We start from the raw sequence: 17,610 nt of genomic DNA, 5'->3' as shown, positions 1-17,610 counted from the left end.
ACTCATAGTATTAGGCTCTTACCATAATGGGCTAAAATGGGCATCTGGGCTTAGGGATAGAAATGTTACTCAATGGCCTTGACTTGGGAGATTCCATTCTTCTAGGCCAGATGTTGGTTATCTGTGGAGCTATATATACTCCTTGTCAATCCAGTTGAATTGAAGACTTTGCTCAGGATAGACAGGCTTTCTTAAAGCATTTAACAAGGTTAAAATAAAGTATACTATTCTATTACTATTACTATTCTATACTATACTATATATACTATTACTATTCTATACTATACTATATATGCTATTACTATTCTATACTATACTATTCTAATAAAGGCTATTTTTGTATTTGAAATAATTTTATATACAGGAGTGTTTTTAAACAGTAACTTTTATGATTTTCCTTTATCTTAGTTTTTGGATAAATATGTTCAGCCAACCATAGAAGGTATGTATACTATACAAGATATAGAGACATACGATAGGGAGCCATTATAATACGCTTTCTAAACTGGTGCCTGGAATAAGGTTCTCCATATAATATGACTAGGAGAGAAGTAGGTTCTTTTTACTTAAAAAAAAATTTAATGTCATGAGAGGAAAAAAAATCATTTTAAGAATATGATGTTGCTGCTATGAATACAAACCTGTGTAATAATTTAAGAAGTAAATGTTATAAAATCATTGATTAGATGTCTTTAAAATAAAATTGATAGAGGCTTTAAAATATATTAATAGAGACAGTAATATAATTGATTTAAGTACTTAGTTTAAATTGGCTATTTGATGTTAGGGAGGGAAAGCATTCTAGAATGTCTACTTATTTGATTTTCTGATAGTTTATTTGAGATCATAGTAGTTTACAGGAATAATTAATTTTTTAATTGACTTTACACATTGACTTCAAGTGTTTTAGGACTTGAGTATACATACTCAGAATCGACTGGAAATGTTTTTGTTGTGTCCTTTTTTTTTTTTTTTTTTTTTCTTTTTTAAGATTGATGACATAGGGTGATGTCTTGATTCGTATATAAATTGGATTTAAAGCATAGTTGTACAAAATTATCTGGTTCACTTTTCCAGAGTCATTGAAGTTCAGTGGCAAGACAAAAAATCAGGATGACTGGCAATGGCCTAGAATGCAACCCTAAATGCACCTTCGGCATCTTTCAATGTCTGATCAAGCTCTAAGCGTTTCATAGTGACTGCTTCACTTGCCTTCATGGTTATTGGAACAAATCATTCTATCTGCCCACTGCGCTGAGGGATTGGGGAGGTTTGTTACCTTCCTTGGGTTAGTCTATCTGCTGAGGAAAGGAGATACAGCTCTATAAGTGTCTTTTTACTCTGTCCTGCTGAGAAAATTGTGGAAGAATTGTGGAAATTTACTCTGTCCTGCTGAGAAAATTGTGGAAGAAACTTCTGATGTATTTTCATGACCACGGTTATATGAGGTTTATACAAGTGTTTGTTTTGCTTTTTTTCCTGAGTGAAATATAGTCTTGAGTCATGAAAAAAAATTATAAAACGTTCTTAAAGGTAATAGTACTTTGAACTGTTTCTTTAAAAACAGATGTGAATCAAAGATTTTTTTAAAAAGTTGTCTTGTCCTCTTTGTAGTGGCCAGAAACTGGATATGAGTGGATTCCCATCAATTGGAGAATGGCTGAATAAATTGTGGTATATGAATATTATGGAAAATTATTGTTCTCTAAGAAATGGCCAGCAGGATGATTTCAGAAGGGCTTGGAGAGATTTACATGAACTGATGCTGAGTGAAATGAGCAGGACCAGAAGATGATTATATACTTCAACAATAATACTATATGATGATCAATTCTGATGGACGTGGCCCTCTTAAACAATGAGATAAACCAAATCAGTTCCAATAGAGCAGTAATGAATTGAACCACCTATACCTAGCAAAAGAACTCTGGGAAATGAATGTGAACCACTACATAGAATTCCCAAACCCTCTATTTTTGTCTGCCTGCATTTTTGATTTCTTTCACAGGTTAATTGCACACTATTTCAAAGTAATTCTTCTTGTGCAGCAAAATAACTATGGACATGTGTGTGTGTGTGTGTATATATATATATATAATTTAACATATACTTAACATATTTAACATGTATTGGTCTACCTGCCATCTAGGGGAGGGGGTTGGGAGGAAGAAGGGGAAAAATTGAAACGAAAGGTTTTGCAATTGTCAATGCTGAAAAATTACCCATGCATATATCTTATAAATAAAAAGCTATAACTAAAAAATAAGATCAGAAAAATAAAGTTGTTGCCTTTTATTAGCGTTTTTTCACTTTTAAATAAATGGCAACATGAACCACACTAGAAAATTTTTTGAGAATTGACTGTTACTACAAAAAACTGCAATCACATCTCATAAAATGGCAGGTAGTTCGATAGAAAAATATAGTACAATCAGAAAATGACATCTATTTTTTGTTTCAGTTCATTTCATCCTACAATCCTTTCTCATGTACTAAGTTTGTGATTTTGAAGACTTAGTATAACTATGCTTGTTATTTTTATTTGTTACTCTAATAATGAATTATATATACCTGATGGTTTATAAAGTATTTTATGTAAATTGATGTTTTGGCCTCCCAACAACCCTGTGAAGTATACTGAACCTGTATTTTAAACATAGAAATGGAGATTCGGAGAAGTTGAGACTTCCTTAGGTATATGACCTATAAGTGACAGAACTGTGATAGGAATCCAAGTCTCTTCATTCTGTATTCAGTACTCTTTCTGTTACATCATAGTTGAATTTATTGGTACTGTGGTTTATATCTTGACCTCATAAAGTGTGAGAGTTAGGGGGTCATCATAAAGTGTAAGAGTTAGAGGGTTTTTGAATTACTTATCTCCCAAGTATTAGTTTTAAAAAAATGTTTTATTGTTGCCTTTTGTTTTTATGTCATTCATTTCACTCTATGGAGCCTTTTTTGTAACAAAGAGAAACAGTTGAGCAAGAAAAAAAAATTGGGTCTGACAATATGCATTTTGTATCCATGATCTTCCACTGTTTTGTTAGAAAAAGGGATATATTTTCTTATGTCTTCTAAGATTATTTTATAGCCTTTTCTAGATCTCTCAGGAGCTCAGCTTTTAGTTTTTTTAATTTTATTTTATGTGTTTGGGTATATTCTCTTGGTCCTATTTAAGAATGAGTTTATGTAAGTCTTTTCTTGTTTCTTTGAACTCATCTCATCAATTACATTCATATATTTTGTTCAGCTATTCCGTAATATATGAACACCCACTTGGTTTCAAGTTTTTTACTACCACAAAAAAGTAATGCTATAAGTACTTTGGTATAAATAGGGGCCTATTTTCTTTCTTTGATCTCTTTTGGGGAATATGACCAGTTATGGAATTGCTGAGTCGTAGGATATAAAACAACTTAGTGACTTTTGTCACATAACTGCAACTTGATTTCTAGACGATTATACTAATTTGCAACTCTTTCAAGTATTTCAGTGTGTCTGCCTTTTCCCTACAACCTTTTTTCTTGATCCTTCCTCCCTCCCCCCATCTTTGTCAGTTTGAAGGCTGAGGTAAAAACTTCAGTTATTTTAACTTTCAGTAAGGATTTAGAACATTTTTTCCATGTTTCTTGATAGTTTGCAGTTATTTTGAAAACTTTATGTGTATTTGCTGTTTATCTCTTGTTAATATTTTTTATATTTCCTGCAATTTTACTTCTTTCCTGAGACATATTATTTACTTCTCTCTCTGTTCTACTACTCCCTTTTTTTCATCATCTAAATATCATTTAATTTCTCTAGTGGGTTTGTTTTCCTCAAGGAACATGTGGGTTTGAGATAGTTATTGTTGTAGAACTGGTGGATGGTGACATATAAAACATGAGCAGAAATCATCTTCTCTTTTCTCTGTGGAATATTTACAGCATATAAAGGGCTGTCTTAGCTGGCCTGAAATGTATTAAGATGGGTTGCCATTCTCAAGGATCTTGTGCTTTATTTGAGATAAACTATATATGTGAGGATAGTATTGCTTTGTATTTAAATGCCAAGTCAGTAGTAGGTAATAAGTTCAGAGAGGAAGCCAAAGTAAGGTACCAAAGTCTTTGGGATTTGGCGAGGGAATGTAGCAATCTTAAATGGTTAAAACCTTGGCTGTCTTGAAGGATTGGGAAGATGTAGATATTCTTGGAGGGGTGGAGAACCATACTGTATTATTTGTATCTTTTATTACACATATAGTATCATGCTGACCTTTTGTAAGAAGTAAATAGTGATATCTGTTTTCTAAGAATTTATGATAGTCTAAAAGAAATATTTAAGGATGTACGCTATATTTTTCTTTGTAGAATTCTACTTTGATAAATTATTGTGGTATGTGGAGGAAGCTTTTTAATGCCTATATTGGCATAATGTAAACTCGTGGCTTACAAAGCTGGGAAGTAGGAGCAAAATGACTCCCCATTTAGGAGAAATTTAGTTAAATTGGAGAGACTCCATTCCAGAGAGGCTTCAGTGTAATGAATGCTATAGCCTCAGCAACTCTCCAAGAGAAGGTTACAAAAGGTTGAAATTCAGCCTGGACTCACAGATGGAATAGGTTATAATGTGTACTCTTTTTATCTAAACCTTTTTGCCTCCTGAAGGACCTTGCAAGAAATACTACACAAAGTAGGTTAAATGAGTGAATATTTAGTTAAATGTAGTTATGATGTAGTGATGTAATTCTTTATTTGGGGAACTGAGAAATATAATAGTTTTTAAAATGAACATATGTTTCTGGACAATTTGGGAATAATTCTTATCTGAATAATTTAGATTTCTGCATCAGTTTTCAGCTTCACTGTGATTGGAGATCTGACCTTTATGTTTGTTTTGGCATGTGGTTAATACTTAAATTGGGTGTGTGCGCCCAGATCACCAAACAGGATAGTGAAGAAAGAAGAGCAGGCAGGATATATGGACAAGCTGAATCAACTAGAATCAAAAAAAATTTTTTTTTTTAGCTTGACCCTTAAAGAACACATTTGTTTTTACATCTTTGGCATTTTTCCTTTCTTTTTAAAGCTTGCTATTGTCCTTGTAGGTATTTTGTCTGATTTTTAAGCCAAGTCTGAGGGATGAGCATTTATTTAAATTACTGCTATATGAAGTTATCTGGGGGTGGGAAGATGTGGCAAAATTGGAATTGGCATCTTCCTTCCAGAGACTTGGCAGATGCTTTTGTTTTTTTGGAGATTTGCTCTGGAAACCCTAATCTAACTTGACCTTGGGTCTTTTACATTCATTTCTATTTTTCATTTTAATATTTAATATAACATTGTCTATAGAGTAGGTACTAAGAAAATAAATCTGAAAATGTTATTCAGCAACATTTATTCCTTAAAGAATACTGTACTAGGCATTGAGGGGGTCTAAACCTAGAGTCTCAAGCACTAGTGATCTAGTAGAAGAGAGTTCATTCACTTGATGTTATCCACATGCAAGCCTTAAGTATCGAAAGTACTTTAAAGGGAAAGGAGATATTTATTTCAAATTGGGGAAAGTGAGATGACCATAGGATGAAGAAAAACTTGGGAGTAAAAGTAACATTTGATTTAATATCCCTAAGAGTGGATAGAATAATGTGTACAAGTACACCAGTTCCAGGAAGAAGAAAGCATAGTCAGTAAAGGTACAGGGGCCTTTTTGACAAAGGGTAGAAGCAATTCATCTGGTGACAGGTATGGATGTGAAGATTGTGGAAACTATAAGCCAGCATCAAAAATGAATATTGATGCAAAAATGTTAAAATAAAATGTTTTGAAACAAAATAGCCTCAGCAATATATTTAAAAGATGATTCACTTTTGACCAAATAGGAATTAAAACAAGTGTAAGGATGGTCTGACATTAGGATAACTATAAACATAAAAATATCAGCGTCAATTTATGATTATGATATTTTTGATAAAATATAGTATCAAGTTTAGAAATATTAAAATCACTAAGCACTAAAGCATTAAGCACTTATTAAACCACTAAAAACAAGCACTAAATGAGTCTCTACTGATTATGAAAAACAATTCTTAAAAACCAAGAGCTATTGTTATCTATAGTGAAGAAATAAAAGAAGTCTTTCCAATAAGATAATAGTTAAAGAAAGGGTGGCTATTGTCACTGTTTTTATTTGATAGCATTCTAGAAATGCCAGCTATATAAGATAACTAAGTTGAGGGAATAAAAATTTATGAGAAGTAGGTTTTGGGGGGGGGATCCTACGAGTAGGAAGGCTAACTTGTGAATGTAAGAGTCTTGATCTTTTTGTCATCTTTTTTTTTTTTTATCTTTTCAATTGTTTTTTCCTTTATTTTTCCTTTTCTTTAGGTCAACCTTTTTCACCCCCTGCCTTTTATCATGATTAATCTCAGTTCAGTATGTGTCTAGTTAAAGTAGTTAAGATATCAAGATGGATTTGACTTGATTTAAAGGAGGTTGGATAATGATACTATTGATGCCTTTGTTACAGAGAAAGGCCCAGGGGATCAAGCTACTTGTCCAAGGTCACAAGTGGCAGAGGTGGAATTTGAATGAAGGTCTTTAACTCCAAATCCAGGACTCTTTCCTCTTGGTGAAGATAATATGATCATTTGTGCCAAGGAGTCCTCCTAATGCTTCTTGACTCTGGCAGGGAGGTTTTATTTATTTGGACAAATAATAGCATTTGTTGCAAAGAAGTAGGTGGTTTAGTGGTTGATTAAAAGCCAGAATCTCAATTCACCTTTTCAGAATTCAAATAGATGGAGTATATGTCAATACTAGGTAAGCCGAGTGTCATGGCAACATTCAGTCATAGAATTGCAGGTATTAGAAGTGATGTTAGGAACTCCTACTTGAAGCATAAATCCTGTAACATTCTAGACAATTAGTTGGTAGAGTGTAAGGGACTAGAGTCCTTCCTGGAGATGAAGATACAGAATTGAAAATATGATTGGGAACAAATCAATGAGGCTTGTTATTAAGGTTTATATTAAAACCTAAGAGTTGTTTTTATTGAGGTGAAGTATACTCTTGCTGGTCCTAAGATTTGTCTATAGAGATTAAGAATTCTCTTAGTCTCTTGTTGAGATCTCTTTGAAAAAGCAGAGTTGTAATCAAAGCTCCAAAGAGGAGAAAGACGACGGGTGCCTTTTTCTATAGTCAGTTATGGCTGTTGACAGAGGATGGCTTTTATTAGTTATATAATCGAAGAGAGTCATTTTAAGTTAATGAACTAATGACACTTGTTAGGTTCAAAATGATCACAATAAGAGGTATTCTAGGCAGCATCTTCAATTTTCGGTGTACAGAAACTTAGGCCCCCCAAAATTAGATGACTTAATGTTACACAAGTAGTAAATAGTAGAATCACGATTCAAAGCCAAGATCTGATGTCAAATCCAGTGTTATTACTATCTTATTAACTTTTGGCCAAAAAAGTGATAAATTTCTTCTCTCATCAGTCCTGCGATTTCCTTGAATTCTTGTTATAACAGGTTTCTTGGAATTATTTTTAAACATTTGTAACTTTTGCTAACTAATCCAGATTGCACGTGTACTGTTTATTGCTTAGTCTGTTTTGAGTATGAGTAGGTAAAGGCATAATGGAAAGTATGTTTTCTGGTTGAACACCTCTTTCAACAAGTATAGTGGCCTCGGGAAGGCAAAGGGCTTGTTGGATTTGGAGTCAGAGGACTTGGATTCACATCCCACTCTGAATTTTGCTATCAGTATTAAATACTTCGTAAGGGCTTCAGCTTCTTCATCTGAAAAATGTGGTTGGATTAGATGATAGACGCCATTTCAGTTTTAAATCTGTAATCCTCTGACCACTCTCTTTTCATCCTTATGCCCATAGCCATTACTAGGTATGCCTGGACAATGTCAACAGCCCTCTGACTGGACTCCTTGCTCCTAGACTCCAATCCTTTCTCTTATTTTATACTCCAAAATCAGATTGAGCTTCTACAAGTAGAGCCAAAACTAGAAGCATAGGCTCAGTGCTTGAGGCAAGGACCACCAGCCTCCCTGGGTCATAAAAGGTGTGTCTACTATTGTTCAGGCAGTAAGTGTTCATTAAGCACTTAGTAGGTGCCCAGATTCTGGGTGAGTTGCTTGGGTTTTAAAGATGGGCAAAAACCCAATCCTTCCCTTAAAGGAGTTCACCAGGAGATGATGTGTAAACAAATATCCCCTCCTCCATATACATGTAAACATGCATATATGTAAAATATCTCTGTACATTTTTATCTGTCCATTTGACTTTTCTACAAACATACACAGATTATAAATGGGAGGTAATAGGGAGGGGTGGAGAGATGTGAAAAGCTTTTTGCAGAAAATGGGATTTTAGTTACATCTTGAAGGAATCAGGAGATATAGGTGAGAAAGAAAGCCAGTGTTTGTGGTTGATAGAGTATGTGGAGGAGACTATATATAAGACTGGAAAATAGGAAGGGATAACATGATGAAAACATTGTGGATTTTAAAGAAAGCCAAACAGATTTTATATTTGATCCTGGCATTTATTGAATGGGGGTAGGGAGGTAGGGAGGATGACATGGTCCGATAGAATCTTTAGGGGAAAAAAGGAAAGGAAATAGGTTAAATGGCTTGTCCAGAGTTAAGTAACTAATAAGTTTCTAAGGCTAAATTTGAACTCAGATCTTCCTGACTCCGGGCTCAGCCCTATTCACTATGCCTCAATTTGGTGGTTGATTGAGGAATAGATCGGAGGAGGAGAGACATGAGGTCAGTTCAGTAGACCAGCTGTGAGGAGATAGGCTCTGCCAAGGTGGCAATTGTAAATGGAAAAAAGGAGGACACATACTTGATATTGTAAAGGTAAAAATGATGAAACGGCAACAGTCTCTTAACTCAGGGTAAATATTAGTGAGAAATCAGTGACACAGAGATTGTGGGCCTGGATAATTGGGAGGATGATGGTACCCTCAACAATTATAAGTTTGGTAGAGGGCAGAGTTTGGGAGAAGACCATGAGTTGGAAATGTTGAGTTCTAGATGTCTCTGTCACTACAATCTAAGATGTACAGTAGGCAGTTGGTGGTGTGTGACTGGAGATCTGGGCAGGATTTAGAGCCTGTATAAATAGATCTGTAGTCATCTGGATGGAGGTGATAATTGAATCCATGGAAGCTGATGAGATCACCAAGCAAAATAATATAGAAGAGAGCCCAGCCCAGCAGCAGCTCATAGCAGAGCAGCTATGGTTAATAGGCCTGATCTGTGCTGCAAAAGAGATTGAGGAGGATTTATTTGTTAGGAGAAGCAAGAGAGCAGTCGTGGAAACCTGGAGAGAAGAGACTATCAGGGAAAAGAGGGTGATTGTGTTAAAAGGCTGTAGAATAATCAAGAAGGTTAGGATTGAGAAAAAGACATCAGATTTGGCTATAAATTAACGATTATTGGTAACTTTGGAGACAGACATTTCAATTAATTGATAAGGTCCAAGTTATCAATTAATTGATAAAAAACCAAGTTGCACAGGGTTTAAAAGAGAGGAAAAGAAATGGAGGCACCACTTCTCTTGAAGGGGGAAGCAATAAGACCATAGCTAGCAGAGATGGCGTAGTCATGGCCACATTAGTAGGAAGCAGTATAGATTGTAGGGATAAGGAGGAATTGAATGAAAGGTGGAGGGGAGAGAGGAGAAAAGGCCTTACCAGACACATACCTCCCAGTGAAAGGACACTTAATTCCAGGAGACGAGAGATACTAGAGCTTCCTGTCTTCACTTATCCTGGATAACTAGGTAGTTAGGGGCCTGACCCATCAGCCTGAGAGCCTGCCCAGAAACCAGGAAGACTCACCTCTGCTCTTGGATTGTCTGTGTACCCTTGGCAGGTCATCTGTCATCCAAGACTGTGCAGTGTAGATTGTGCTGACCTGCATTGGTAGAGTTTCCTCACCAGGAGTTCTCTGTAAATTACAGTTCTCGTCTGTCCGTATTGCTAACTAGATGCTGAAAGTAAGTTTTTGTTCACAGTTAGCAACTGGGGAATGGGGGAAAAGTAGTTTTTTTTCCCCATAATTATAACATTTTATTGACAGAACCCATGCCTGGGTAATTTTTTACATTATCCCTTGCACTCACTTCTGTTCCGATTTTTCCCCTCTCTGCTTCCATCCCCTCCCCCAGATGGCAAGCAGTCCTATACATGTTAAATATATCACAGTATATCCTAGATACAATATATGTGTGGCAGAACCGAAGGCAAAGTAGTTTTAATTCCTGTGATAAAGAGAGTGCTTCTGGGGAAGGGTCTGAAAAAGGACTTGAGACTATAATAGCCTTACCCTCCAAAAAAAATAAATTTTACTGTTTATTAAAATGTTAGCTGTGGGATTCAAAGAAAGGCAGAGGCTGGTTCTTGCTCTCAAGAACCTTGTATTCTTATAGGAACAGAGGGAGGAAAAAATACACATACAATTTAGGTGTATATGAGACATATGTAGAATTAATGGAAGACATTAGCACCTGATACTAGGGCAGACATTCTGGACCAGATAGGATTTTAACGGAGTCTTGAAGGAAGTCGGGGAATTTGAGGTGGGTGAGGGTTTAGAACATTCTAATGCTCTCTAGGGTAACTAGTTCAAAGGCATGGAAGGGAGACTTGCTCAGTAACAGGTTCATTTCGCTTGTCCTGAAGTTCAGGATAAGCAGGAGTGGAGCTACATAGAACTCCTGAGTGTCAGAAATATACAGATTATGAAAGGAACCCTGCAAGCCTCAAGTGTCAGAGGAGGAACTAAAACCCAGCTTCTGGAGTCTCAGGGTTTTTAATTGCTAAAATTTGATATTCTGATAAAGGGTCACGTTTACTCCCTTGTACAACTAGGCCCTTTGGTCTCATGATTTAAGATAAATAAGCAGCTGAGGGAAAGGGCCTATAGTAAGATTTTTAATGTTTTTTTAGTCAGTTTATATGATTTGCTGGGGCATCATCAATTGTAAAAAGCCTATTAATCTACTTGTAACATTGTCTTTAGAGGTACCTTGACAGAGATATTTGAATAGATTATTTAAAAAAAATTCAACATTTAAAATTATTTAATTTTTAAATTAAATTGTCTAAACAAGAATATATTTTCCCTTTCTAGATTTCCTACTTAAAAAAAAGCAAAATTAAAACCAATATTCATAAATATTATAATGTAAATAATATATTCTTTAAACAACATTCCTTGTCACATATAACATTCCCACAATGGCTTGTCCAAAAATAGGTCTCATTCTACACCTTGAGTCTGTTACCACTGTCGGGAAGAAGGTGGTATGTTTCATCATCATTCTTTTGGAATCATGACTGATGTTTGTGCTGATCAAAATTCTTCAAGGTTTTCAAAGTAATTTATCATTATACTGTTGATATTGTATGAATTATGCTTCTGGTTCTGCTTATTCAAATTCAAGTTTTCCCATAAATGAATGTCTATTATTTTTATATTGGTACTTTCAACCATTCTCCCCCCAAATTGTCACAAGATAAAAGGACAAAAACATTTGATACAATGGCCATATCTGATCGTATAGAAAATATTCTGGCCTCATAGTTCCTATTCATTATCTCTTCTCTGTCTTGGACCTGCATTGTTTTTTTTTTGTTTTTTTTTTAGTTACTCAATTTTGTTTCTTTTGACTGCACTTTTGCTTGGCATTGTCATTGTGTATATGGCTCTGGGTCAATGATAATAAGGTTTTTTATTGCCCCTCCCCTAATGTCTTAATAAGCTCATCTTTAGGTATTTTGAACATGGATGCTTTGATGCCCTTATGATTTTTTTATCTTCTATTGTGTATATAATTAGTCCAATCCTGTTATTTTTCTCATTTGTTTTCTTTATGCTGTTTCTCTGGTAGCATCCAGGATATTGATGTTAGATAGTGGTTTTTTCTTAATGATTAAAAAAATTGTTTTAAAATTTTTTTGTAGATCTTTTTCTCATTTTTCTTATGATTGTTCCAATTAAATCTTTAAATGTTTTAGTTCAATACAACAAACATTTATTATGTGCCTATTCAGTTAGTTGCTGTGAATACAAAGACTAAAAAAGAAACAAAGGAAGCCCTGAAAGAGTTTACATTATAATAGGTAGAAGCAAGCATGTAAATGGGCAGGTATGTATAATAAATACATTTTGGGGCATTTGGAATCAGGATCAGCTCTTGGAAGGTTGAGTTGAGTTTGATGGATGGTAGGAATTTGAAGAAGACGTAGATGAACTAGGAGAGTGTTCCATGCAAAGTCACAGTAGGTGAGAAAAGCAGTAAAGTAGAAGGGTTGTGTTTAGAGAATAAAAAGTTGAGCCATTTTGCCTGGGATCTAGAATATATAAAAGGGAGTAATGTGAAATTGCTCTGAATCAGGTTAGAACTGTTTTTGAAAAGCTTTAAATGTGAAACAAGAGTTTGTATTATATGCTGAGTAAATTAGGGAGCTTCTGCAGCTTTTTGAACTGAGATGCCTGTCATCTCGGGCAAGCTGTGTGGAGGATAGATTGGAAATGGAAGGGTCTAGAAGGCAGGACATCAGTTTAGAGGGAGTTAAAATAAATCATGGTGACATATGCCTGAATTCCGATGATGACTGATACTATAGATGTGGGAATAGAATTGAGGAGATTTGGTAATTGACAAATACAGACGTCTTCAGACGTAGTGAGCTGTAGTCCTGAAGATGGGAGGTAATATGGAGCCACTGAATTTTATTGAATTAGTGGGTGGAGGGTAGTCATATTTGCTCTTCAGGAGGATCATTTTGGCAGCTTGGTGGATGATAATTTCAGAGTCTTGGCACAATAAGCAGCTAGAAGGGGGCTTCTTCAGTAGTCGAGGAGTGAGGTGGTGAGGGTCCACACCTATGTGGTGACATGTGGAGGAGAGAAGAGGGCATATACCAGAGATAGTGAGGGCCAAAGTTTCGTTAAACTTGGCAACCAATTGGATGCGAGGGTGAGAGTGAGGAGTTGATGATGATGATGATGTGTGGACTGTAAGTTTGGGTGACTTGGGAGGATGGTAGTATCCTTGATCCATATACTAGGGAAGTTAGGAAAGAAGGGGGAAGGGTGTGAGGAAAACCAATGAGTTCAGTTTTAGACATGTTGAATTTAAAATGTATATCAATTTTAATTGAGAAGAGGCTATTATTAAATTTGTAAAAAAATTTTTTTACATCTTTTCTACAACTGATGCTGAAATTTAAGGTTTTGTTTTATTTTTATTTTTTTCCCCTTTAAATAAATGCTTATCTTGAATACTAGGGTATAAGAAGTTTGACTTTTGATGCAGAATTATAGATGGTAGATTTAAGCCTGAAAGGATCTTAGAAGTCATCTAGTCTAGTTCTCTTATCTTGCAGATGAAGAGACTTGGAGAAAAGATAACTAGGTGGCAAAGAAAACTAGTGATTGGATCTGCATTTGAAAAAAGGAACTTTGATCTTTGACTCCAAGCCCAGTATTTTTTTCACAGTATCACTCTCTACTTCCTGTTAAAACCAATTTAGCCAACTCTTACTTGCATTTCTTGGAGAGAAACTTCTGAATCATTCTTTTATCAATTTGCAGTTTCCTTTTGTTTTCTGGTTTGACTTAAAGAAAAAAAAAATCAATATTGATTTTGATCTTGTTGAATCTCTTCAGTAGTGTTAGTCACTATGTAGTTGTATTTAAAGTGTCAACTGTCAGTGTTTTGAAAATGTCTAACATTTTCTTGATTCTTGTTCGTTTCTGCTATTGGGGATCCTTATGTAGAGCACTAGACTTGTTCTTTTCTAGATGTTTATCTCATAGATAACTCTTAGGTTTCCTTGTAGGATTGTTTATTGTCTATAAGGGGGTATCATGTTTTATCTTTGCATCTCTGCTAACTTATTTATATTAATTACTCTTTGGATCACCTTTTTCATTTCTTAGAATTCTCCACAGTTTTTAATTTTTAGACCTTTATTCCCCTAGGTGAGAAAAATATTCCACTACTTTTAAAGACTTTTATTAATTATATTTAATATTTGTTTATAAATACATAATTTTTCTGCCTCAGTTTTTTGTAAGAATGGTACAATTCAGTTCTGTGACTTCAAGGCTGGTTGCTGTGGTTACAAAATTGACTTCTAGTGGGAAGAAGCAGAATATTTTAGTAGGAGTCTCCCCCATTCTTCCTAAAAAACCTAGTAAGGAAGGGCAGTATTTGTTACATTGTTTTTAATGAGACAGCTGGTATGCTTCTGTGTATGGGGCAAAATAGTAATGAACATTAGAGTTTTTAGTTTGTTTACTACTATTCTCCTGTCCCATTATAATTTGTGTTTGGGACCGAAAGCCTTAAAAATTCATTCATACAATGTTTTTATATAAAAACCACATATTTTTTCACTAAATCTCCGTATTCTCAAGTTTATTGGTATGTTGCCACCAAGGTCAAAAATTGATTGTATGTAATATACAAATCAACAAATGCTATCATATCATTTGTTGATTTTTATATTACATACAAAGTGTGCACTGAGCTAGATCTTAGAAAGAGCAGTCTACTTCAAAATTTAAATTGCTGCAAATATCCTCTCCGCTTTCCTCTTTATTTTTCCTCCTTTATCATTTAACCAGAAATATCTGAAAAGCACACTTTTTTTTACTATGGGAAAAGCAGAAAAATGGTCCTGAACAATTAAAAAATGTTGTTGTCTATGTTAGTGGCTGGAGTTATGGACCTGGAATCTGGAAAACCTGAATGCAAATGTCACTTCATACACTTATTTATTAGCTGTGTGACTGGGCAAATCAAAAAAATCAAACTTCTTTTTACCTTAATTTGCTAGATAAGGAAATGACAAACTACTCCTATATCCTTATTAGGAAAACCACATGGATACAATTAGCGATCTTTATATATATATATATATATATCACACACACCGTGACCAAAGAATTACAATTTTTTAAAACAAACTCTGCTTCTAAGATCACATTCTGAAATAAATTAAAAGAAGACATTGAGTCAGGAATTATTGAGTATTGAGAGTTATAAGCTGTTGCATATATATCTGCATATTCAGTATCAAAATTCCTTTCAGTTATTATTCTGGATGACAGAGGTTTTTAAAATTGGTTTTGATTTTGGTTTTGGTTTGTTTTTGCCATTTATACTGTAGTTTAAAATTCTGTTACTTGTGGAAATTGATAAAATGTTATGCTATTCACTTTAGGAGGTGTATGACATTGGGCAAGTCACTAAAATTTGGTATAGAATCTTAGACTCATAGAACTTGAATTTAGAAGGGACCTCAGCAGTTATCTAGTTCAAAACACATAGCTGTTGTTTATTTGTTTTCATCATGTTTGACTCTTTATGACCCCATTTGGGTATTCTTGACTCAGATAATGAAATAGTTTACCATTTCCTTTTCTGGCTCATTTTCTAGATGAGGAAACTGAAGTAAACAGGATTAAGTGACTTGTCCAGAGACACAGCTTTCCTATCTCAGGCCAGATTTAAATTTTTTATCCACTGAGTCACATAGGTAGCCTACCTTTAATAATTTTTTTTGACAGGCAGTTATTCAGCTTTTATTTGAAGACTGCTAAAAAGGGAGAGCCCCCTACTTCTTAAGGCAGGCAGCTTTTGAGCAGCTTACTTTTGAGCAAATTTTTCTTGCATTAAGTTTACATTCGACTATTTGCAACTTCCAAGCACTGCTCCTGGTTCTCCCCTTAGGGACTAGTGAGCAAGTCTTGCTCAACCTCTTGACAGCCCTTTAAATACTTGAACACAGTTAATCTGCCCCCTTGTGTCTTCCTTTCTAAAGAAAATCCATGCCTAATTTCTCCTGTCTTATAATAAAGGCCCTTCCCTATTCTGGTTGCTCTGTCCTGGACACCTTCCAACTTACATATATATGCCAGAACATGGCATATCAGAACTGTATGCAACATTGCAAAGGAGATCTAACAAGGACAAAGTATGTCATCTCCCTCTTCCTGGAAGTTGTTACCCTCTTAATGTAGTCCAAGACTCCTTGCTGCCATGTCACATTGTGGGATTCATATTGAACTTGCACGTCATTAAAACCCCCAGTTCTGCTTCAGAATTGCTTGCAATCTGTGCTTTTTTCCTTCTTGAAATTATTTTTTGTATCTGATTGCAAGACTTTCCATTTATCCTTACTGAATTTCATTTTACTAGATTCAGACCATTGTCTTGAATCCCATTTTGTCTCGTTTACCCCATGAGCAAAGGTTCTTTTTTTTTTCCCCCAGCATTAACTAAAAAAGCTTTTTTTGTTATCTTTAGTTTCTCTCATGAGCCTCAGCTCATTCTGACATTTAACATTGACATTACTTAACATTACTGACACTGCTTTTTTTATAGGGCTGAGCCATGTTCTTATATTCATCTATTATCACTTGACCTTTAAAAAAAAATGCAAAGTGATCTATGAGTTATTCTTTGTTTATTTACATTGGCTTCTTCAGACACATCAGTTTTCTTCCTCAGAACTGTTTCCTCAGAATTTCATTCTTGAGCATCTTATTCTTTTTGGACTGAATTTCCCTGGAACATTTTAGTCCATAAGATCCTAACCAACTTTCCTCCCAACTTACTGAAATTTGCTTTCCCAAAATGCCTAGTTAGGCCTAATTTTCTTATTAGTGGAAAGACTTCTGGACTTGGAGTTGGGAGATATGATTTGAAATCCTGCTTCAAAACAGCATTTTCTACCTGGTGTAACCTTGAGCAAATCGCTTAATTTCTCAGTTTTAGTCTTCTCATTTGTCAAATTGTTGTAATAATAGGACTCATCTCACAGGGTTACTCTGAGGATCAAATGAGGCAATATATGGAATGTGCTTTGCTAACCCGTGGCAGTATTGGGAATATGTTAATTTTTATTGTAAACTGTAGGGTAAAGTGGTCACTTCACCCAAAGGTTGTTAATACATCCATCTCAGCAGTCAGATCCTCCTTATTAGTAAAAATCGGATCCACAATAAGATTTCCTCTTATCACTTTTTCCATCTTTTGAAGGATGAAATCATTCAGGTAAGTAAAATGATAGTAATAGTATGTCATAATAATATAATAATAATATTGTCTGAGAAGTGTGTTAAGTGCTGGCTTGAAGCTGAGAATTCTATCCACTGGGCCTCTGGCTACCTCTAGGTAAGTCAGGAAATTATTATCCATTCTGTTTTTGGTAGAACCAACTACTTTGGTAGACTAGTTTGGTAGAACAACTAGTCCCTTAGTTTTGGCAAATTTGAGACCAGTAGAAGTTTACTGTTATACTATTTCCTCCCTCTGGGCCAAGCTCATCTTCTTTCTCTGATTAGAGGTTCTATAATATATTGCAATGATGAGTTAATTTCTATGAGGTCAGTTTTCCCCCTCCTTGCATTCCTTTTGTTAATTGGCTTTCTGTGTCTAGACCCTAACCCTAACCCTTCCCATCTTTTTAAATTTACACTTTTGAATATATTTGCAAAAACATTTTTATTAACCTTTGTTTTCTGGCTAGAAATTAGTTATCCCTGTATTATAACCTTTAAAACTTAAAAATTCTAGATCCCA

General features: G+C 34.9%; 1 protein-coding gene across 2 annotated transcripts in view; it reads left to right on the top strand.

Annotated features, from left to right (window-relative positions):
- ATL2 (atlastin GTPase 2) overlaps nucleotides 1-17,610 on the top strand; it is a 74,563-nt gene that overhangs the window by 12,488 nt on the left and 44,465 nt on the right. The gene's annotated exons all lie outside the window — the stretch shown is intronic.

This window comes from Sarcophilus harrisii, chromosome 2 (assembly GCF_902635505.1).
Source record: "Sarcophilus harrisii chromosome 2, mSarHar1.11, whole genome shotgun sequence".
In the NCBI taxonomy this organism is placed as follows: Eukaryota; Metazoa; Chordata; class Mammalia; order Dasyuromorphia; family Dasyuridae; genus Sarcophilus; species Sarcophilus harrisii.
This window is presented reverse-complemented; position numbering and strand designations above follow the sequence as displayed.